Source organism: Misgurnus anguillicaudatus, chromosome 12, assembly GCF_027580225.2.
Source record: "Misgurnus anguillicaudatus chromosome 12, ASM2758022v2, whole genome shotgun sequence".
Classification (NCBI taxonomy): Eukaryota; Metazoa; Chordata; class Actinopteri; order Cypriniformes; family Cobitidae; genus Misgurnus; species Misgurnus anguillicaudatus.
Genome location: NC_073348.2, coordinates 35,503,520 through 35,512,211, shown reverse-complemented (window position 1 = coordinate 35,512,211; position 8,692 = coordinate 35,503,520). Strand labels below are relative to the sequence as shown.

The 8,692-nt window shown below is 37.7% G+C and overlaps 1 pseudogene; it reads left to right on the top strand.

Annotated features, from left to right (window-relative positions):
- The first annotated feature begins 6,939 nt into the window (after positions 1 to 6,939).
- Positions 6,940 to 8,008, top strand: LOC129446403 (trace amine-associated receptor 13c-like; annotated as a pseudogene).
- Positions 8,009 to 8,692: the final 684 nt, after the last annotated feature.

Here is an 8,692-nt window from a genome sequence, read left to right as displayed (position 1 = left end):
CCTCCTTTAGAGGGCTCGGGGCTGTAAACACAAGATCACACTTTACTGTTAACTGTGACTTTCTTTCTTACAGGCAGCTTGTAGCAGTGGATACGGTAAGTACTTTGCAGGTAACTGGTTCATGGTCTCCTCCTTTAGAGGGCTCGGGGCTGTAAACACAAGATCACACTTTCCTGTTAACTGTGACTTTCTTTCTTACAGGCGGCTGGTAGCAGTGGATACGGTAAGTACTTTTGCAGGTAACTGGTTCGTGGTCTCCTTCTTTAGAGGGCTCGGGGCTGCAAACACAAGATCACACTTCACTATTAACTGTGATTTTTCTTTCTTACAGGTGGTGGGTAGCAGTGGATACGGTAAGTACTTTGCAGGTAACAGGTTCGTGGTCTCCTCCTTTAGATGGTACGTGAGTAGTTGGTACGTAGTCTTTCTTCCAAGGCCCTGGTTATGCCCGGGGAATTCGGTGCTGTCACTGCCGAGCCGAACGCTGCCCTCTCTCTCCCGTACGTGGAATTTCTGAACTCTGGACAGGTGCGCACCTTTGGAGAGGCTCCGTGACAGGCAAGTTAGTAAACAACTAGACTCCAGCAATTCTGTAACTTCACTCACATATGAACCAACACTCTAAATTGTACTCACATCTGGTCTAGATTTCCTGCACCCTTTACCACCGTCACCACCGTGTTACACAATGCTTAGACCTGGGGCTCTGTAACGTCTCGCTGGTCTCCACACTGAATCGCAAATCAGCGTATAATAGACAGGCACTTCATCCGCCACACGGCGTCTTCTTCGTTCTAGTACGGCCAACTCCGACCTATGAAGGCTCCTGACAACAGGTACACAGCACTCCACTGCAATACAATCATGTGTACACACTCACTCTGTAAAATCCACAGTCACCCACGACACACTTTCGTGAACAATAAGGTCAGGCCAGGGTCGTCGTGGAGTCAGCCGGAGAAATCAGCGGGGCGCTTTCGTGATGAAGACCAAAGGTTGAAATGTAGCTGTTGCGATGATCCTTTCTCCTACTGGTGCAATGTTCCCGGCTCACCCACCACTCGACTCCGTGATGGGGCCGCTATTTCAGTTACTGAGGACTCACACACACGTTAAGTATTTCACTCTTGATATATACACATCCCTTTTTATACTCTCTGCAGTCACAGTGGATGATCACACTTTCTCTCTTCATCCCTTCGGCTCCCCCAAGCTGGTTTCCTCTCAGGCGGCACAAAATCCAATCGCTGGCATCCAACTGTTGTACATACACATCTACGGAACAGGTGAGTCAATATTTCCAAATACAACAGAAGTTTCCAAACATACTCAGCCAATCCAAATATCCTCCGTCTTCGTTGTCAGCCACTGTTTCGTTTCCGTCTCCGTGTCCAAACATCCACTTCACTGCTCCAAAACGACATTCCGACTGCACCGCCACAATACATAGCCCAACTACGCCGCCACACAACGTAACCACAGTCAAACTCCACACTAACCTTCCGTTTTCAAGTCCTCTTTATCCTCCTTCGATTCCTTTCATCCTCCAATCACAGACCGCTGCGTTTATTCGTCACACCTGCATCTCATTCGTTTGATTTTGCGTGCCGTGTTTTTCCGGAAGTTCCGGTGTTTTCACTCATCCCTCCATGTGGGAACATCTCCGGGCGGAACAAATCTTCTGAATTTTTGGTTCCGCCCCACGCAATCGTCACCGTGTGACATGTACGCACGCTTTATAAATGAGACCAAATGATTTTTATGTCCTGATACCTAAGACTGTCAAGTTCAAAATTCACATCATAAGGCCACAACTCTAATCTATGTAGAAAAGATGATCTTAATAAATATAAAGGTATTCATTATACATATGTGGTTACTTAAATATCTAATTATTTTTATTAAAAGTGACATTTTAAAAGCTACTTGACAAAACAACACAAACGAGTAAATACAGGAAATAACAGAAATCGATCAAGGCCTGAGGCTTTGTTATTAACATACATGTTTTGGTAAGTAATACTTTTTTCATTATGCATAGTGGGTGATAAATGGGTTGAGTCAGCCTGATCCATATACTGTATAAATTTGAGAACAGTAAATAGATCACATCAAACTGCTATCAGGAGGAGACTTTACTCATGGCCTATGAGACAGAAGATCATGACACTCAATACTGCTTTCCTGCCATTAACTCATCATGCATCAAGACAAAACGCTCCACACATGAATACAATATCATGTATGTGTTTTTTTCATTGCTGTCAGTATGGACTGTGTTTCTGAATCTGCTGGTGATCATCTCCATCTCTCACTCCAAGAAGCTTCACAATCCAACCAACATGCTCATTCTCTCTCTGGCTGTGACCGACCTGCTTATAGGACTTATTGTCATGCCCTTGGAATCTATTCGGTTGATTGAAACATGTTGGTACTTCAAAGACACAATCTGTTATTTATTTTCGATTACCATGGGATTGCTTCTCTCTACATCTCTGAATAATTTAGTTTTAATAGCTGTTGACCGTTATGTGGCTGTCTGTCACCCTTTACTGTACACACAGAAAATAACAATGACTAGAACAGTAACTATTATTTGTGTTTGCTGGTTCTCCTCTTCAACGTATAACATTTTAATTGTTATTACTACATCACCAAGAAAATACACATGTTATGGAGAATGTACATTAATGGTCACTTTTGTCGGGAAAATCATTGACCTGTTCCCGTCTTTCCTGTTTCCTTGTACCATCATTATAACTTTATATTTGAGAATCTTTTATGTCGCATATCAGCAAGTGAAAGTTATAAACTCTCTGATGAGGAGTGGAAAACATCTAACAGAAGGTTCAGTGAGGAGGAAATCTGAGAGCAAAGCCGCTCTGACATTAGGAATCATTGTGACTGTTTATCTGTTTTGCTGGATTCCCTTTTTTATTTTATCTCTAATACCAAACACAAAAATTACTTCTGCTACAGCCTATTTTATGTTGTGGATGTTGTATATTAATTCAGGTTTGAATCCTCTCATCTATGCTATATTTTACCCCTGGTTTAGAATGTCAGTTAAACACATCCTAAATATATCCAAAATATTTAAGGCAGCATAACTTCTATTGGTCTTGTTCATTATAATATTAATTAAGGTTCTGGATTTGCTTGAATTGTTTAAATCGGGTAATGGGTTTCAACACAAGATATTGTGCTTACATTTGGCAGGGCTTAAAAGAGTGGTTTGGCATATTACTAATAAACCCATCAGGGTGCTTATTTGATTCCTGCATAGCTCAGTGGTAGAATATTGCATTATTTATGTATAATGTCATGGGTTTAAACTAAGGCAGCACATTCTGATGATAATAATGTATAATGTACTTTGTTCTGCACTGTAATCGCTTTGGATAAAAGTGTCTGAAAATGTGTAAATTTTTAAGGAAACTGCAGTCCAAATATATAAAGTATAGGCTACGTGTGTAATGGTGTATACTAATAAAAACACTTAGTGAAAAGTACTCAGATTTTTAGTCTTAAATCCATCAGAATCAACATTGTAGTAATAGATGAAACAAGCAAACATGTACTTACTTCTCAGGCACAATGATGCCATTCTATAAAAATGCCCTATTTAGCTTGATTAGTAAATAAGGTAATAAATTATTTGTATGTGCATAATTGACTGTTGCTAATTGAATATTTCTCACATGATTGTGCAAGACATGACACTGACCTGCATGAAGAGCAACTATTGCATCAGTCTCTCTATACTTAACAGATATTTAATAATGATTAACATGACCCTGAAGACCCTGCATACATTTTAAAAATTATAAACATAACTACACATGCATTAATGTGCAGAAAATACACTGAACCTGTATTTCCACTGGCCTAAAGCAGACACAATTCACAAAACCTGTTTATATCGATCAGTAATGTACAGTAGTAACCAGGGCTTGTTGTGTGTTGGATCCTGCCGGAACATGATCTGGGACCTCTCAACTATTCCACTTATACCACGGTTACCGCAAACATTGCTCTGGTGCCTATTTTTAAGACATATGACAAATTAGGTGTGTAGTTTAGAGAAAAATAATCAACACCCATGGGGGATTTCTCAACCAATCAGAATAAAGCATTCAAGCCCCTGGGTGGTATAAATTATTATATAGCCTAATTATTTTTTCTAAAGAAAATGCACGTAATGACAAATCTTTACGTTTTGCTTCCTAACTTTTTAAATCTCTATGATATCATCTGTTTAACGCCTAATGTAAATGTTATGTAAATGTAATGAGAAATACACACATCAATCACTTGATCTCTATTTTAGATACAAATCCACGTCTCTGGTTAAGTCAATGTCTTTGTTATCGCATTCCATAGCTACTTCTTTTTACTAATTGTCGTGAAGTGGCATAAAGCCCAAGTGCTCATTGGTTGGTTTCATGTAAACGTGTGAACCAATCAGGGCATGTTTCCCAAGGTGTAGGAGTTAGTGGTTAATCACTGGTTGGTTTCAGGCAGAGTCGTATAATAAGAGAGTTACGACACTCACATAGACGTCCATTGTAAGAATGGAATGCGGAAGTAACAGCGTGTCATGTAGTGACGCATAGTTCTAAAGCCCATTCATTTCAATGACACTGGAAAATTGATGAAATTACCCTTTACATTTTCGGACATTTTATGAATATAGTCAACATGTTATTTTATGAACTTTGCTGTAGGTAATGATTATTGTTAATAATAACTAGTAACATTTTTATATTTTAATGAGTTGTGTATAATGTGTGAATAATATAGATTTAATGGTTTAATATTTTATTACTGAATGCCATCTACTTTATACTCAACTTTTTTTATCTATTAAGAGTAACACTAGGGGGTAATAGCCAGTAGCTAAATGCCTTATAAGAAGGTCACACTGCTTCACAATGCTGCTATGTGTTTCATTGTGTTTGGTAAGTGATGTATCCTCGAAAATCATGTATAATTATATTAACATTTAATGTGTACTATAAATATAATTAAATATGAATTTAGTGTGTTTCTGTTATGTTTCACTGTTACAAATAACCGCGTTGGCGATCTTTTTTGTGATTTTACTATAGTAAAGGTGTAGGAATTATGTTTTTAGCAGATTGATAGCCATTTATATAGCCATATTTTTGCTACAAAAATAAAACATAAACTGTGTTGCTGTAGTTGGTATAGATAACCACAGTTATCTTTGGGTCACCATTAACTGTTTATCTTTATTAACTGATTTACTGTATTTCCATCACTCCCACGTAAAAAAAACGTTATAAACATAGTAAGTATAGTAATCAATTCACATTACAAGCTAATATTTACCTAAAATAGCTGAAAACCTATGCAAACAGATTGACAGTTTGGAACTGTAGAAAGTTACATGAATCACGTGACCCCGCGGCGGCAAGATCAAAGCGTTTCGTAGCTCTCTTATTATATGACTCTGGTTTCAGGTAAATCTGTGAACCAATCATAGCCTGTTTTACAAGTCATAAAAATCCTAGTGGTGTTGAGCTTGGGAAGCGTCATTAATTTATCAGCCTCTCCATGAAAGCGCTCTTTTATGCAAAAATTATGCAAATTACCAACCTTGTGCATGTGACCGCTTATTTAGAACACTCCAAATTCACTAACGTAAAGGGCTCATTATAGTTGTGTGTAGGTCATACGGCATAGCCTCATATATACTTCGGCATTGTCATCCGCGTCAATGTACAATTACACATGCAGGCCACTAGTAGGCAGTATCCACGCTTGTAACCAACAGCAGCAGAGCAACAGCCAAAGAACAAGCAGCTTGGCCAGTAAACTCACAAATGAAGAAGAAGCAGCCGCTTATTGTGTATGATTTGAGAAGACAGCAGTGTTGGAGATCAATAGACAGTGACTTTTATTGCAGTTTCACTCCTCAACTTGGCCCATCTTTGTTCTTACCATTGCAAGTGGATATACCTATGAAGAAATGTGCCACAGATTTTTTTTACCTGATGGGAGAGGTTCTAGTAGACCAATCACTGTGTCTGTGGTTTACGTAGAATGGGGGGGTCGTAAAAATGTTGGCGAGGTGCACATCAGGCTACGCACAGCCTACGAATAAATGGCATAGAACCTACGCACGACTATAAATTACACTTAAAAATTAGTATAAGAACAATTAATGTGCATACTCATGTGTTGTGAATTAGGCAGAAAGTTTTTCAAATGTGCGTATAAATATGAAAAACATACTCAATTATTAGTTAATAAGACTCAATGTTCCCAAGTTACAACAGAATAGCTGAAAAAGACCAGAATCAAGACAATGTATTTATAGTGGCCCAGTTCAGACCTCAAGTTATGCATTAAAAATGCCCACAAACCTCAATGAACTTGAGCAAAAAGAAGACTGGGTCAAACATCTTCCACAGTATGTGAGATATTAATTCATAAAGAAATGGTTTACACCAACTTTCTGTTACTAAAGGTGGCTCTGCAATTTATTGTTTGCCACACATGGCTTCCCCATTTTAATCTGGTTTTTGGTAAATAAATGATATCACTGTGTAATGTCACGTGTTGTTGTTCTTTTGATGTTTATTTCCTGTACCTTATTTTAAGACCTGCTAAGGACCAGAAGATTTTATGTCCTGATACATAAGACTATCAAGTTAAAAAGTTCACATCATACAGCCACAACTCTAATCTGTGTAGACAAGATGATCTTAAATAAATAAAGAGGTATTCAAAAGCTACTTGATAAAACAACAATCAAACAGAAATCGGTCAAGGCCTAAGGCTTTGTTATTAACATACTGTACATGTTTTGGTAAGTAAGGAGCTATTAAAAGAAAAATATATTTTTTCTCATTATGCAGCATCAGAGTGGGTGGTAAATGGGTTGGTCACTCCAATCTATACATAATATAAATGAAAGAACAGTAAGGAGATCAGATCAAACTCTTAACAGGAGACGACTTAACTCATGGCCTATGAGACAGAAGATCATGAGACTCAATACTGCTTTCCTGCCATCAACTCATCATGCATCAAGGCAAAACGCTCCACACATGAATACAATATCATGTATGTGTTTCTTTCATTGCTGTCAGTATGGACTGTGTTTCTGAATCTGCTGGTGATCATCTCCATCTCTCACTTCAAGAAGCTTCACACGCCAACCAACATGCTCATTCTCTCTCTGGCTGTTGCCGACCTGCTCGTAGGACTTATTATCATGCCCTTGGATGCCATCAAACTGATTGAAACGTGCTGGTACTTTGGAGACATTTTCTGTGGACTGTTTTTAATAATCATGGGGATGCTATTCTCAGCATCATTTAATAGTCTTGTAGTCATTGCTGTTGACCGTTTTGTTGCAGTGTGTTACCCTTTACAGTATGAACGCACAGTAACAACGACTAAAACTTTAATAGTAATCTGTCTCTGCTGGTTTTACTCCACAGCATATAATACTACTATTGTAACAAGCAACAATTTCTTTAATAGCTCACACAGAACAGATGGCTGTTATGGAGACTGTACCTTTGCAACTGGTCTGGCATGGAGAGTTGCTGACCAGATTGTGTCCTTCTTTTTGCCTTGTGTTGTCCTAATCACTTTGTATTTGAGGATATTTTATGTTGCAAAACAGCAGGTGAAAGTTATAAACTCTCTGGTGAAGAGAGGTAAACATGTAACAGAACGTTCAATGAGGAGAAAATCTGAAAGCAAAGCCGCTCTTACATTAGGACTCATTGTGGTCATCCATCTGCTTTGCTGGTTGCCAATCTATTTTTTCTCTCTATGTACCACAGTAATCCCCATCTCTGTCTTAAACTCCATTGTGTGGAGCATGTATAGTAACTCAGGTCTAAATCCTCTTGTCTATGCTTTATTTTACCCCTGGTTTCGAAAGGCAATTAAACACATCATAACTTTTAGAATATTTATCCCATCATCCTCCCTTGTTAATATTGTTATGGATCAACATTCATGATTCATGATATTCATGGCTTTTTAACAATTAAAGCATTTATTAAGCTTTTGTTCTAGACCCATTTTTTGGACATTTAAATGCTGAACTAACATTCAACATTTACTTTATTTCATAGATTCAATATTTTTTATGTAAATGCTTTAGTAGATGATTGTTTAATATTTAATTGTTTGATAAAGTGCTTGTGTAATATTTTATTGGTTGACGAATGACCTCAGTAGAACAGCTTAATCTCTCTACCTTTACAAAATATCTGAATGTTTCTTTGTCCTCTTTGTCTTATAGTGTTTCATCCACATCTTTTCATTGCACTTATGTTAATTCAATGATTAAAAGCTATAACTGTTGTGGTTTTGATGAAATAAAAACACTCATACTGTAAGTGAACATACAGAAAATAATTAAAAGTGTGACATTACTCTTTTAAGACTTCACTATGGTTTAGCTGAGATAAACAGATAATGATTTATCTTCCTGGAATGGATGGATTTGTCCCCCAAATGCAAAACCAATACTGTGAATGTACAGTGCCCTCACAATACAGTGTATTGGGGCAGTAAAGTCAAAATTGCTTTGTTTGCTGTGGAGACAAATGTGTAAGATGAATATAAAGTGCAGAATGTCACATTTTATTAACAATTGATAATGTTTCAACACAAATGCTTTACCAACAACCTTTCATCC